Source organism: Xylocopa sonorina, chromosome 17 (genome assembly GCF_050948175.1).
Source record: "Xylocopa sonorina isolate GNS202 chromosome 17, iyXylSono1_principal, whole genome shotgun sequence".
NCBI lineage: Eukaryota > Metazoa > Arthropoda > Insecta > Hymenoptera > Apidae > Xylocopa > Xylocopa sonorina.
In genome coordinates, this window is record NC_135209.1 from 3,567,544 (window position 1) to 3,582,738 (window position 15,195).

At 40.3% G+C, this 15,195-nt stretch overlaps 1 protein-coding gene across 1 annotated transcript in view; it reads right to left on the reverse strand.

Moving 5' to 3' along the window:
- Chat (Choline acetyltransferase) overlaps positions 1–15,195 on the reverse strand; it is a 69,713-nt gene that overhangs the window by 8,699 nt on the left and 45,819 nt on the right. The window lies entirely within an intron of this gene.

The window sequence follows — 15,195 nt, forward strand, 5'->3', positions numbered from 1 at the left end:
ATCAAAATTGTAAGTCGCGTTGTGAGTTACGTGAATTATGGTGGAGGATGGATGCTGTTGGTACTTGGAAGCTTGGTTCTGTTGCATTTCTAGTATCTCTGATGTCTCAGAGAAATTGCTATTCGAGAGTTTATGTTCATCAAGGTTGCTTCATTTATAGATCAGTTCTTCTTTTGAAATTTCTAATTCGTAGTGGTTCATTTTGGGAGACTATGCGGAGGATTCTCTGTAATCAAGCTGAGAGGCACTTTCTCTGCAGAATTGAACTCTCCTTAGTTCATCAACGTAAGAAATAGCCAATCCTTACACAGAAAACAGTAGAAATAGCAGAAATTTAGCATTCAACAGATCGTTTCACGTATAAAGTAGATTTAAAAAATATTGTTAGAAACAGATTGTAAAATAGACGCTTAGTAAAAGCGTTTCAGCTCGAAACGCGAGGGTACGCGCGGCTTTTTCCCTATCGCCCTGTTTCTGCAACACGTATCAAGTATGGCGGCCGGAAAACACGTGTTGAGACACATCTTTGGTAACGCGTTACGCCAGCCGAAGCAAGCACGTGCATTGCTTCAGTAAACGAGTAAGCAAAGCGTAGGCGTGTAATAATCGAAGCGTTCTCAAGAGGATGCACGTAGGATGCACCTTCACACAGACGCGCAAGATGGATGCAGTTTACGCTCGATGGGTTCCATCTGCTCTCTTATTCCACGTTAACGCGCGTTTCTTCGAGTCGCTCTTTCCTTTTAGCAGAAATTATATCGACCAGTCGCTGATCGTACGCAGCGTTTCGTAGATTTATCGTATCGATAATACTTTCCAATACCAGCGCAATTTATAGAGCAAATATTGCTAATGAACTCGAGATAGAGAACTATAAAAGTATTTAACGACACTCCTGATGGACATAAATTGGGTCCACACTGACGTTAGAACTTGTGGAAGACCTCTGAGATTATATAGACATCAGACGATATTAGAAACGCGTAAAATTTCTTTATACTTTGACGCTCAGAGAATACGATCAATTAGAATTTATTGAACTTTTATAGCTCGACGTAAAAATTAGCCATTAAATATTTTATAGTCATTTAACCAGGCCCATAAAAATTCCTCTGTTTATACAGACACGTTCAGACAATCGCATGAAAGCTATCATTAATTCCATATCAAATTTACCAGCAGATAAATATTTGTTTAATCATCCACAACTCTACTGTTAAGTTTCTGATGTTAGTCAGTCGTTAACGCGGCGAAAGGCTAGAACAATTAGCGATTCTCAGTTTAATTAATGACCAAGTCTCGACTGGCGAGCGCAATGGCAGGAAACGAACGCGTAAATCAGCTCGTGGCTCGACCTATCGCTCTATTTTTCAAGCTCTCGAGTGGAAACGATACGATGGTGCCTCGTGGGTTTCGAAATTAAGGCTGGAGGAGTCTGCGAGCATCTTCTGCGATTTAACGAGACTCTGGACTCGATATTTCTCTCTCTCGAGGAATATGGATCGTCCATTGAATTACGTCCGCGGTTATTCTGATCTTGCGTTCGCCGATTTCGTCACCAACCGAGTCATAACGCTGGTTGACAGCTCGAACAGCAAGCAATTGCATTCATCGTGTAAAACATCGCACTCACTTTGTCTTCATCCCTCTTTTTATAGTCTCTCGTGATTGGATCATCGTAACAGTCGCGTGCGCCAAGTTTCGTTGAATTATTCAGTTAAATTCAGTCTCTGATTCGTGGAGAACGTTTGGTTCTCCATTTTGGTGTATCGTTCTGACTAAAAATCGTACGATTTAAATTGAAAAAAATGTAATTCCTCTCAGCGCGCACTGGTGTATCGTTCTGACTAAAAATTTGTATTATACGATTTAGATTGAAGAAAATACGAGTACCACAAGTTCGTTTATTGTGAATTCTTCTTAGTGCGCACGTGGATCCACAAGCGCCATCTTGAGTCGTAGTTTCGAACGTTTTAATTTCTTAATGGATTCTTAAGCGATCCTCACCTGTAGGAATATCATTTTTTTGGCTCACGTTCTAGTTCTGTTCTTCTTTCAGAAGTCAGCGTGACGAGGACAACGTGCTCGTTCATCGTCGACTGGTTTTGAAACGCCAGAGGACACAGCTTGCGTAATTATTAATTGCAATAATTAATCCTAATGAAAATGAATTCTCTGGCTGAGAGGATTACGAAACTGCCGCAGAATCTTGAGACGAGCACTTCGATCGCCTACGTTCCTCCGCTGTAATTAATCAAGGGAAGTATTTTCGTTCTTCAGGTGAGGTAACTCTTCTCTTTAATCTGCGATAGTTAAGAAATTATGTTTTACGATCGAATAACATGTTATACGATAGTCTGGGTTAAATTGAAGTCTCTCTATCTGTTAATCTAATTGGAAATTAATTAAATATTAAATCATCAAATCTGAAGCTGAAGTAGCTCTACTCTTCATGTGCAGTAATTAAGAAATTACGTTTTATGATTAAATAACATGTTATGCGATAGTCTAAGCCAAATTGAAGTCTCTCTATCTGTTAATCTAATTGAAAATTAATTAAATATTAAATCATCAAATCTGAAACTGAAGCAGCACTAACTTTTATATGCAGTAACTAATGAATTACGTTTTATGATTAAACATGTTATACGATAGCCTGAGATAAATTGAAGTCTCTCTATCTGTTAATCTAATTGGAAATTCATGAAATATTAGATCATCAAATTTCAAGCTGAAGTAGCACTAACTTTTATATACAGTAATTAACGAATTACGTTTTACGATTAAATAACATGTTATACGATAGCCTGAGCTAAATTGAAATCTCTCCATCGGTTAATCTAATTGGAAATTAATTAAATATCAAATTGTCAAATTACGGTAGAAAGTGGATCATCAACGGTAGCATCTCGTAACGATCCGTGCCAGATCTTCCATCATTCGTGAGAAGATCCTGCGAGCGGCTCGTACACGTCGTCATGCTCTTCTGTAATAGCCTACGTACGTATTATGGTTTAATGAGCGAGGCCAGACTTATACGAGCGGTTTCACGTGACGTGCTCCATCGCTGTAATAGCCGTGAAGAAACGGCTGATACAATAATGCCAGGTAATCGGAATATTATTTCGATATTTGCGAATCGCGTGTCTAATCAAACGATCTCTGCAGTCTTGCTGATTGCTGCGAATATCTACGTAATTAGAGGGAAATGTGCGAAGCAATGATTGAAAAGGTGGTCAGAAAAACTAATTGATAATTTACGCCGATTTAACCGTTGAGTGCAGGTTTGTTAGTACGTGATTATAATTCCATTTGGTATTCACTAGCGTCATAAATAATTTCATTTTTTAGACAGCTGTTTCAGTGGTAAAATGATATTTCGGCTGTCGTTAAGATCATTTCTTACTGTCTCGATAATTTCTCAGCACTTCTTTTAAATTGATTCGTTTAGTTTTTCAAATGGAAGGAATTATTGCAGGCGATTAGATCCAGCGTCATATTTAAACTCCAAATGATCCTTTAACAATGATTGAAAGTTAAAATCTTTAAATCTATCCTTCGTGTTTTTTTTTTTAAATATTTCTTTAAGACATTCTTTTTTCTCAAGGATATTTCTCGCGTTTACAAATAATGTCAGAGCGTTTCATTGAGTCAAGATAAAAAGAAGAATTACGTACACGTTGAATAAAAGAAAAAATAGGAGAAAAACAGAAAAATTGCAAACGATAAAGTTGCGTGACAGTATTGTTCCATTAATGGCGTCTATTGTTAGGATCGCAGGTTTGCTTCGCGGAAGCAAAGCTAACTTTCGATAGAAAGGAAGTTGTCAATTAGTACAATGTCAGAACTTTCCCTTAGTCATCGCGTATAAGAAACACCACGGTGATTCATCTACTTTATTAATCTTTCAGATCGATCGATCGCCTGTTACAGCCACGAACGATCGAACGATCGATACTGTCGATCTATCATAATGTTTCTCGCCATTGTTGCTTGACTATTCTGCAATTCTACGATGACACAACGGCGTATTTAAACGGTTACGTAAATGCGTTTGCAAAAACGATTTCGCCTTCGATTGGCCAAACCTATCGTCGACCCATTTGCGTTAAAAAGATCGTAGATAAATTCAGAAGCTTCTTTGACCACGCAGTGACCTAATCGAAAAGATATTTCCGTCTCAAACGCTGCTATGAAGCCAGTGTTAAACAATCGCGAGCAATGTATTTTTATAAAACTTTGCTGAATATTTTAGAGTTAAAAAAAATTCGATTCTTTTTATCTTCAAGTATCAATTAACTATACTTTTCATAAACATAAAGAAAATAATAAAAAATTCACCTAAACAATTTCATTGATCGCATCAAGGACATAAAATAATTTGCAAGTAGCAGTCGAATAGCTACCCTGTGTTTAATAAATTTCAAAGAGCAGTTGGCGACAGAATTGAAAAATAATTCCAAGTCAAAGAGTTGAAGAACACGATATTATGAACGATAAGGCTTAGAAATTGCGAATTAGTCAGCATTCACATGCGTTTGGTAATTCGAGGAGTCTCGTCGAGGTGAAACGCGCCGTCAACCCGGAGACATCAACCCCGTTCGTCGAGGTTCACGTCGGTGGTGTCATGTTACGGAGATTTCAACAGAAGCTCGAACACGACGCCACAGTAGCTTTCCATTGCGTTCGAGCTCTGCTTTTCGTCCTCTTTCATCCAACTGCCTCATCCATTCCTGTTTCTCTCTATCTGATCAAATTTCTTAAATCATTCTCGCAAACCAACCCTCCTCGTCTGTTAATTCAATTCATCGAACACCTTCGTTCTTCGTTCTATTTTCTACATCTTTTTTTTCTGGCGTGCACTATCCCGTTTTGCACACCTCATCTATTCCTCTCTCTTTCTATCTGATCAAATTTCTCAAATCATTCTCGCAAACCAACCCTCCTCGTTTCTTCTTTTCCATCCTCTCGTCTGTTAATTCAATTCATCGAACACCTTCGTTCTTCGTTCTATTTTCTACATCTTTTTTTTTCTGGCGTGCAGTGTCCCGTTTTGCACACGTACGATTACTACGTGTACACGTACGTGTGTTTTAACCGTGGTCCGTGGCACTCTGTCAGCGCAAACTCGGCGTTATCGACCACCAGCCTGAACGCAACCACCGACGTTTGTCTATCCCCGTGTCAGTGGTTTCCAAAGTGCACCTCTGCACACCTCTGCACACCTCAAAGGGGTTCAAGGGACGCTGGATTCTCTGGGAATCGTTCTCGATCTCGCGACACGTATCTTCTCTCGAGCTTTCCATAGCTTTCGTTCACCAACTATCGAAACGCTTGAGAAAATAGCTGGATCTTTAATATATGTATATTTATTCTGAAAATTGCATGATCGTTTCGTGAAGCATTTTGAGAAATCAATAATAATTATATTTCATTTTTCCATGCTCTGTAATAGTTTACCTTTTCAAAAGCTAATTTGGTACTACAAAAGTGAATCATGGAACTAGCTTCGACCAGTTTCCCGGAAACCACACGCTAAAGTTTGGAAACCACTGCGTGGGTAGGAATATTCGAAGCTATCAGGTTGCTCGCGCGAACCTGGACGAATTTCACCGCGTGAATTGCGCGTATCCCTCGGGAGTCGATCGCGTGGGGTCCGCGAGGAGGCGATCCTCGGACCCATCCATTCGGGGAAACCTTTGCCGCGCGACGCGACCCGTCGTTTTCACCGTGGCTAATCAAGTATCGCGTTAAACGGGAAACTCGACACTGCGCGGCGATGCTACTTCCGCTATGGAACTGTCGAGAGGGTGAGACTCGACGGAAAGGGAAGTTCGATGGGCCACACGGTGTCGAGCACAGGTTCGTGATAGTTGAGGGTATTTCTGGAGGGTGATTAGACTGAAATTTAATTTTTGTGCGAGAAACAGGCATCGCGTAAATGAAAGGATCCTGAAAATTTAGAAGTAGCTATAGAATTGATTGTTTAAAAAATATTGCTTTTCATGCTGTAAATGGAGGTAAAATTTGTTTTCTGTTTCATAAATAGAAAGATTCTGAACATTCAGAAGTAGCTATAAAATTGATTGTTTAAAAAAAATGTTTTTCACAAAAGAAAACCTGGCTGTGTAGTTAGAAATTGGTCATCGAAATCGAAGATAATTGATAGTCATCGAATGATTAATTTGATGGAAAATGAGAATTGACAGGATTTACAGTTCCTCGCGAATCGCATTTCTGCCCCTTCTTCTATTGTTCACCGTGATCCTGTCGTCCATGGATTAAGAGTACTCAAAGTGCACGAAGTGCAGGCTTAATTTAACGCGCGACGGTCGTCAAATTGAAATAATCGCGGTGGCGAAAGTGTAACCGCGTCCTTTCACTTTCGACGCTCTTGGTACACTTGTGATTAACGTTAAGTAGTGGTAAGAATGAGAACGCTTTTCGCGGTTTTCGCAAACTGTTGCTGTCGTCGATCGATCGCGTTGTGTCTTCAGGAGAAATAAAAATAGAGCCATTCTTATTCTTAATCTAAAAAACGCGATTCAATTAGATCGCACAGATTTTCAAATAGCCTCTTTCTATAATTTAAAAAAAAATGTTGCTCCACCACACGCACAACTAAGCGCTGTGAACGGTGGCAGAACCGTAAATTTAGAAAACGAGCCTCAATTAGATCGCACAGATTTTCAAACAACCTCTTTCTATAATTTTTTAAAAAATGTTGCTTCTCCACACGCACAACTGAGCGCTGTGAACGGTGGCAGAACCGTAAATTGCGCGTAACACCGCGCGAGCGTAACTGCAAGCAGTCGTGAACGCAACAGCGGCAATTACGACAGCTCGCGAGAGTTTCCTCGCGAATAACAGCAATCCTGTTTAATTACGACGTTCAGTCATCTCAGCGCGCGCTCGAGCGATCGAGTAACGAACTCGACCGCGAGATTGCCGCAACCTTTCCATCCGCGCACGCGACTCCTCGTCGATTCGATTATCACCGCGATAGAAGCCATTCCTTCGACGATTATGTCACGACCAACACATTTACGAGCGATCCTCATCGACACGGATAAGACCCACGTTATAAGACCCTTTAAATTGGACATTGATGACTTTGTAAAGCAAACAAGTGTTATTCGTCTGGCAAAAGTGAAAATTAAGAGATCTTAAATCAGAGTCCTTCTACCAGCATCAAAATAATGAACAATATAAGAAGGGCCAAGGAATGTCCAAGGCTCAGTCTTGATCTTAACCTAAAATGTTGTAAGATCGCCTCCACACGGACAACGATTACAGTATAAGACCCTTTAAATTGGACATTGATGACTTTGTAAAGCAAACAAGTGTCATCCGTTTGGCAAAAGTGAAAATCCATCCTTAGATCAAAGTCCTTCTACCACCATCAAAATAATGAATAATATAAGAACGCCCAAGGCTCAGTCTTGACCTTACCCTGAAATTTTGTAAAATCGCCTCCACGAAATTCGACATAAACAGTTTATATTTGTATTATAATATTGAAGCAAAGTGCTTCAGTTTGCTGTAGGATGGAAAAGGAGTAAAGGAAGGAAAAGAGAGGGGAAGATCGTTTCGTCCTGGGCCTGCTAGCGGACTCATCAGTAAGGCTATCCAGCAGGCCCTTTTTTTTAAGATACGTTTATTGTTTATACCTGGGATTACATTTTTGGGAGTTATATAAACGCTCAGTCTAACTTAGTTTATGTTTTAATTGTCTAGGTCGAATGGCTATTTATAGCGCTCGTCGACTTGTTTGGTTTGCGTGTGTTGTTTGTTGCTTTGTTCTTTTTTCTTAAATAGTATGATCTATTTTGAACATTTGTGATTTGTTTTAAGCGCCCAAAATTTAAATGTACTGCGAGAGGTGTAAAACAGCGCCCTGGCTTGGACGCTGGGATGTTAGGGACAGGTCAGAACTTGTATATATTGAAAAGGAATTAGGATGCTCTCCCTCTAGTGGCGAGTGTCAGAAAGCCTTCACAATATAAAGAACTCTGAACAGTTTTCCATTTATTTTTACCCACAATTCAATAATCGTGAAGAGAATTTTGCAGAGAGAAATAGAAATAATTTGTTGTTTGGTTTGCATAATTTTTGCAACGCACAGCGCGTCAGAAGTGTCGATCGTTAAATGATTCTGGCGAAATATAATTACTTTCTTCGTATCCTATGAAACTAGATACTCACAGGCTAGTTAATGTTACATTATAAATACATAGATAGTGGAGCACTTTTTTCTAGAAACCTTGATGAATATTTACGTAAGCGATTTGTTGGAATTTTCGTAGCAATTACGTCGTCACGGTGTGCTTAAACGCGCGACGAACCTTCGCGACACCCCATTCGCTACGAATCCGCCAGTGGAGAACGCGATCGATCGCGGAGACCTCGACGAGGAGAGTTCGACAGTCGCGAGTCTGCTAGCGGGGACCTCCTCTCGATCCACGAGGAACACGGGACGAAGAAGTTTCCCAACTCTTATCCGCGAGGATTAACTAAGCGTGCGTTCAATCTCGAACAGCCCAGGGGCCTTCGAAAGTCTCGTATTAATTTTCTCACCCTCTCTAACGTACGACGCGCCATCCACGGACTGTTACTACTTTCGTCAGTGATAGAACGTGGCGATGGAGTGGCATGCGAGTTCTGTTCTTTTGCTGACATTGTAATTAGCTTATTTATTTATATATATACATTTACTGGTATTTGTTTTAGTTAATATTCGTTTTTGTATAATGGAATTGCTGATTTGTTATTAATATTTGTTTGTGCGTCTAAGGCTACGACTCCGCCATTTTGGTAGCATTACTGATGACACTAGCAGTTTCAAAACCTCACTCTTTCTCAATTTATTATATAAAGTTAATATTATTCGTAATGAATTATATTTGGATAATTTTAACACTGAAAGTTTCGCGTTCTGTAAAAAACGTTAACAAATTTTTGTAATTCACCAACAAAAGTTAATATTATTCGCAATGAATTATATTTGAATAATTTTAACACTGAATGTTTCGCGTTCTGCAAAAACGTTAACGAATTTTTGTAATTCACCAATACGCAGTTTAATTGATGCGAGCAATTATATATTATACATACGCGCGCGTCGAGTTCCCTAATTAATTCCTGGTATTATTAGCCCGTATAATTGTATCGCTTCAAAATTTGCATCGTTCGATTAAATCGCGATCCTCCAGTGACAATTACCCCGCGTGTGCAATTAAAACGCTCGCGTAAATATTCATGAAGGTTTCTAGAAAAAAGTGCTCCACTATCTATGTATTTATAACGTAACATTAACTAGCGTGTGAGTATTCAATTTGTATTTCGCCAGAATCATTTATCGATCAATACTTCTGACACGCTGTGCGTTGCAAAAATTGTGCGAACCAAACAACAAATTATTTCTATCTCTCTTTGCAAAATCCCTTTCACGATTATTGAATTATGGGTGAAAAACTGTTCAGAGTTCTTTATGGTCTTTAACTTTATTCTTAAGCTTCGAAGGCACATCCGCACGTTTTGTAAGCTCTACTAATTGCGAGGACTTCGTGTAGGAAATTTGGGGTCCTCCATCTTAAAGAAATTAACAACGCAAAACTACTCGAACCGATAGAACTATTTTACAGTTTATACTATACTGGATTCTATTTTCTAACAGAAGATTTAATTTTGTTTCTCCGTTGACAAGTGAAATAATCCAACAACGATCAATCAGAGTCATTTTAAAGAGCGTACCCTGACGCATCTTTTAGCATAGAAATTAGAGAAAATAATTTCCCAAAATTTTTCCGAAAATCAGTCAATACCCCCCGTTTGACGTTTTTTTCAAATTTCAAATTCAAAAAAAAGTACCTTTCCGTGCAGCTAGATCAAAAATTCCAACGTCATTTTAAAGAGCGTTCCCTGGCGCACTTTTTAGCATAGAAATTAGAGAACTTATATAGGAACTTATCCAGATTGGAAGAACCCAAAAACCAGGTGAGCACAGATCCATCTCACCCTTAATCCCCTAACACCTCTCTGACGTCTCACGAATTTCTTTCAGACCCTCCCTTCGACTTCGACTTCGCAAACCAGCACCAGCTCGAAGCCTCCTCGCGCGATTTCTCATCCGACGTCGAACTCGCGACGGACGGGGTCAATCGATGGCGAAATCGAGCGGGTCGTAACCTCCAGCAAGTCCAGGCTTTGGGACGAGGTCGCGGTGACCCAGATCGCGGTTGCTCTTCTCTCGCCTTACCTGCGCCCGACGATGGCTGCTCCTGCAATCGTTACCTCGGATTCTGCGCATTCACCAGCCACGAGGACACCCACGACGCGTTCGCACCTTCCGCGATGCACGCGGGACATCACCCTCGACGATCGATCCTCGAGAGAGATTGCACGAATGCGAACCTGCTTCGTCGGGTCGCGTCCTTCGATCCGTTCGACGAGAGACTTTGAACAGGCTAAGCCAGTGATCGACTGCTCTCTGGGGACGTTGGACTTCCGGTGTGCACGGTTGTGCGTTGAGCAGAGCTGATTCGACGGGTCGTTCACTTTTGCGAATGTTTTTTAGGTCGTTTTGTACTTGGAAATTAGCGGAGTTTTGGTTTATTTTTGTGAACGGAGCAGAAGCAGATTCTGTTTTTTTTTTTATGGTTTTTATATGGGTCTTTAGAGGTTTGGCAAATACTTGTTGGTCGTTCGTTGGGCAGAGCGATCAGTCGTTCACTTTTGGGAATATTTTTTAGTTCATTCTGTACTTAGAAATTAGTAGGTTTCTGGTAGACTTTTGTGAAAGGAGCAGAATCAGATTCTGTTTTCTTGTGGTTTTTTTTTTAATGGTTTTTATACAGATTTCTAGAAGTTTGTCAAATATTTCTGGCCGTTTGTTGAGGAGAGCAAGTTGAAAATGATTACTTCGTTCTGTACTTGAAAATCAATGGGTTTCTGGTGGACGTTCGTGAACGAAACAAAATCAGATTCTGTTTTCTCGCGGTTTTTTTTTGCAATTTTACACGGTTTGTCAAATATATGTTGGCTATATAGTTGTTTGTTTGCTACGCGAGAGTCTATTTTTGTTTAGAAAGGAACTCTCTCCAGAGTTCCCGTTGAACGCTTCATTTAATTATATTCCAACTAACTTTAAAGCAGGCTGCGCAACAAACTATCCTACTTGAAACGGGATCATAACAAGCTTCGTATATAATCTCCACTCGCTTGGTTCTTGAATACCAACTATTGTAACGCGTTTGTTAAAACTGACTAAGTTCCTCGACGTACTGTCTACAACTTCCTGGTGCACACTCCTTATATAAATAACTCTTTCCTTGCTAGCTATCAAATTGAAGATGATCCACTGTTTTCATCACAATCAACATAATCAGAATTCATAATTCATAAGATAAAATAATATTCATATTAAACTTAAAATTGCTGCATCTTCAAAGATACTTGTTTTTGTTAGTTTAAAGCATTCCTCTTCTACTTCTACAACATCCTATATTCTCAGAGTTACACAAGAGCCACAGAGAATGAGTTCCTCAAGCAAGATCCTTGTTGACCTGCACAATCCTTCGAAATTATCCATGCAACAATCCTATAACTTCGCCTACGCGTTTAAAGATCTGTCGCGAGACGAAACAGAGGGTTGCCTCGGTTCTTACAGAGGGACTTGCTCGACGTAGGTGTTCAGAGGTAACCTGCATCGATCCACTTGACCTGGCGTCCTCGTGTCCCTGTGTTCACGCCCGAAATACGAGCCAGCAACCACCTACTACGCTCGCACGATTTGTCTCTGCCAGTGTTCGTATTTTTCACCGCTAACTTAACAACGATTATTTTATTTTAGTATCTCGGGGTGGAAACAGCTCCTGCGCGTTTCATTTCGTTACACGTTCGGCCATTACGATCTTATATGGGGTAGTTTACGACAGCATGTGTATTGGGTAATACAAATTTACTCTGTTTTTCTTGGAGGTAATCTGCACGAGTATAAATAAACCTGCGTTAGTTCGTGCAACGTTTTTTATTAATTTTATCAGCGTCACTGCTGCTACATCTTCCTATATGGCGTCCCTCGAGCTTCATTTTCCACTGGTAAAGTTGCTTTTCGAGGGTGGATGGTTTTCTTCCAAGTCTTCGAATATTATGTTTCCATTTTTCCAATTTAATTATTCATGGATCTTCTGAAGATACATCCACGTTCTTCTACTCCATTTTCTGATCTACTCTACTCCATTTTCAGATGTAAACGTTCTTCCTGCGTTCGACCAGGAAAAAATCGACGACAACTAGAGAAAGATTGTTCTCCAATTCGATTTTGGCGATGATTTAGAGCGTATTTCTCGTCGATCAACCTTCATTTTCCACTGGTAAAGTAGCTTTTCGAGTGTGGAAGGTTTTCTTTCAAGTTTTCGAATATTATGTTACCATTTTTCCAATTTAATTCTGGAGATACATCCACGTTCTTCTCCTCTATTTTCTGACCAGATTTAAACGTTCTTCCTGCGTTCGACCAGGAAAAAATCGACGACGACCAGAGAAAGATTGTTCTCCAATTCGATTTTGGCGACGATTTAGAACGCGTTCCTCGTCGATGATCAACTCGCAAGATTTCATTTCCTCGGTTATGCCGTTCGACGTCGAACGACTTTTTCAAGGACGTCGTACGCGCACGCGAGGGGCTGCGAGTCGAAGGACGGAGGGGCTGTCAAGTCTGGATAGAATTAAAGGTTAATCCCGCGGGGTATACGCAGCCCACCGGAGACTCGAGGGTTTCCCTCCACCTTTTCCTTCTTAGCTCATCCTCCACGTCCGCGGAGGTCTTTGTTTCTTGCTCGAGACTCGAGGATACCATAAATATTTGCGCTCTTAAGTGCCTCTGGAATATAAGAACAGGCTGCGCGACACGAGACACCGCGCTTCCTTCTCTGCAAAGGCCGCTTTGGCTCTTTAAGGGCATCGTTCAATTTGACTGTTCAATTCTGCGACTTGTAGACAGTTTTAAATTCCTCTTTGCACATATGTATATATGTAATAGCTACATAATTGCTGGTGTTAATAATAATCTATATTTAGACAGTAGAATGTGACGAGCTGGACAAGTTAATTTGTTTTTTGAAAATTTCAATTTGAGGATTTTTTTTGTTTTCTATTTTCTATAGTTTCTACCTTAGTTATATGTATTTTTCAAAATTCTTGGCGCCTTCAAATTTCACACAAATGCGGGCAATTAAATTTTAATTAAATTGTATCGATGATCCGTCACCGCCAAACACTGTAAGAAATATTAACGCGTTTAATGCAATTGTGGCAAACGTACTGTGGTTACGAATTTGTCAATACGTATGTTGGAGATGAAGGTACAAGTAAGGAAGAATTTTGGGTCTGCAAAGTTGATCGAATCGTAGGATTGTTCACGCTCGACACACGCTGCGTGCGATTTTGTCTGGTCCCAGTGTCTGGAATTAGTTACACTCCACCCATGAATGGTTGGGGGATGTCTCTTGGGTGAAATTTGTCTTTTACCGTTTCTCGTTGGTGCAAAAGCAATTTATCCGCCGCGCTTCCAACATATCGAGCAATCCTCGAGGACAGCGTTTCCTTTCTATCTGCTCTACGTGATCCCTGCCTCTGGGGCTCATTCCTGGCGTTTCAGCTTCCTAATCTTTGCCATTTTGTTTGCTGATGTAATCGATTTCTGGGATCATATTGGATAGCTGTGCGAATCGGTTACGATTTTTTTTCGTCCAAGTTTGTCAAGACAAGATTAACCAAAATGACGATGTAAATTACTATTTAACCCTTTGGCATCGCTAGCAATTTCCCAAAAATTACTGTAATTCGTGATACTTTTAAAGATATCCCCCCCCTAGCACCCCTTTAATTTAACTCTTTAGTATCATTAGTACATATACACGAGCAATTTTCCAAAAATTACTAAAGTCTGTAATCCTTCTAAACATATCTCCATATTCCATATTTTTTATGCTATGAGCAATATTTATCGAGATTTACAATATCGAAAGGGTGAATTGAAAACCACGATCGTATATAGCAAGTTCACTCTAAATCGCATCGAAACCCACGACATTTACGACTACAACAAGCAGACAGAAATGCAGAAGAAAACAAAAGGAATGGTCGAGCAGAGAGGACTATGACGAGGAGGGGTCGCGCAGCCCTTCCTCGCAGTTTCCGTCCTATCGCCGTTGCAATCCCGCAGACAATCCGTAAGGGCTTAACGCTGTTTCAACAAGGGATTACCGCCGCTTCCCTAACCTGAACGATACGCGATCCTACGTATCCGTATCACGGACAAACATTTAAATTGCCAAGATTACGAGGTGCTCGTGCGGCCGGAACTTTTTTCCTCCACGCCAGTCGCCCCCATTGACAACGCCATTTCGAAAGGATTTATCGGGAGGGTGGGGCGCTCCCTTTAACCGTACAAAACGCCGCCAGACTATCAATTGTTTCAAGAAAAACTATTTACTGCCACGAGACTCGTGAATCGTATGCCAATCTTTACATTTAACGTCATTTATTCGGTACTTAATTAAACATTTTGAAAATGTAGAAAAAAAACAACAGTACACGCTTTGTACTAATAGTAATGTCCTGTTAGATCGTCACTGAACTTTCTAATCAGTTAAAGCGTATCCTTCCATATATTTCAGAATTAAATGTAATTATTAATCTTGATAAGTATTGCCAATTGGAAAAACAGTGCTAATTTAAAGAGAAGACATTGAAAGATGAAGTACAACCACGAAAGAAACAACCCTGTACACGCTGAAACCAAACAGGACCCTCCAGTTCCCGCATAGTACAAATAAACTTGAAGAGAACGTCACGTATCACGGAATCAGCTCAATTGTCAATGTTTCGTTGGTCATCAAGTCAGGAACCCAACAATTAAATACAATTATTAATCTCGATAAGTATTGCTAATTGAAAAAACAGTGCTAATCTAAAGAGAAGACATCGAAAAACCAAGTACAGTCCCAAAAGAAAAAACCCTGTCCACGCTGAAACCAAACAGAACCCTCCAGTTCCCACATAGAACAAACAAACTCGAAGAAAACGCCACGTATCACGTAACCAGCATGGAACCAATCGCGAGGGTTTCCCGGTCGTTAAGTCAGCAACCCAACAGTGGCTGCGTATTTAAAACTTCTCCGTAACGATCGT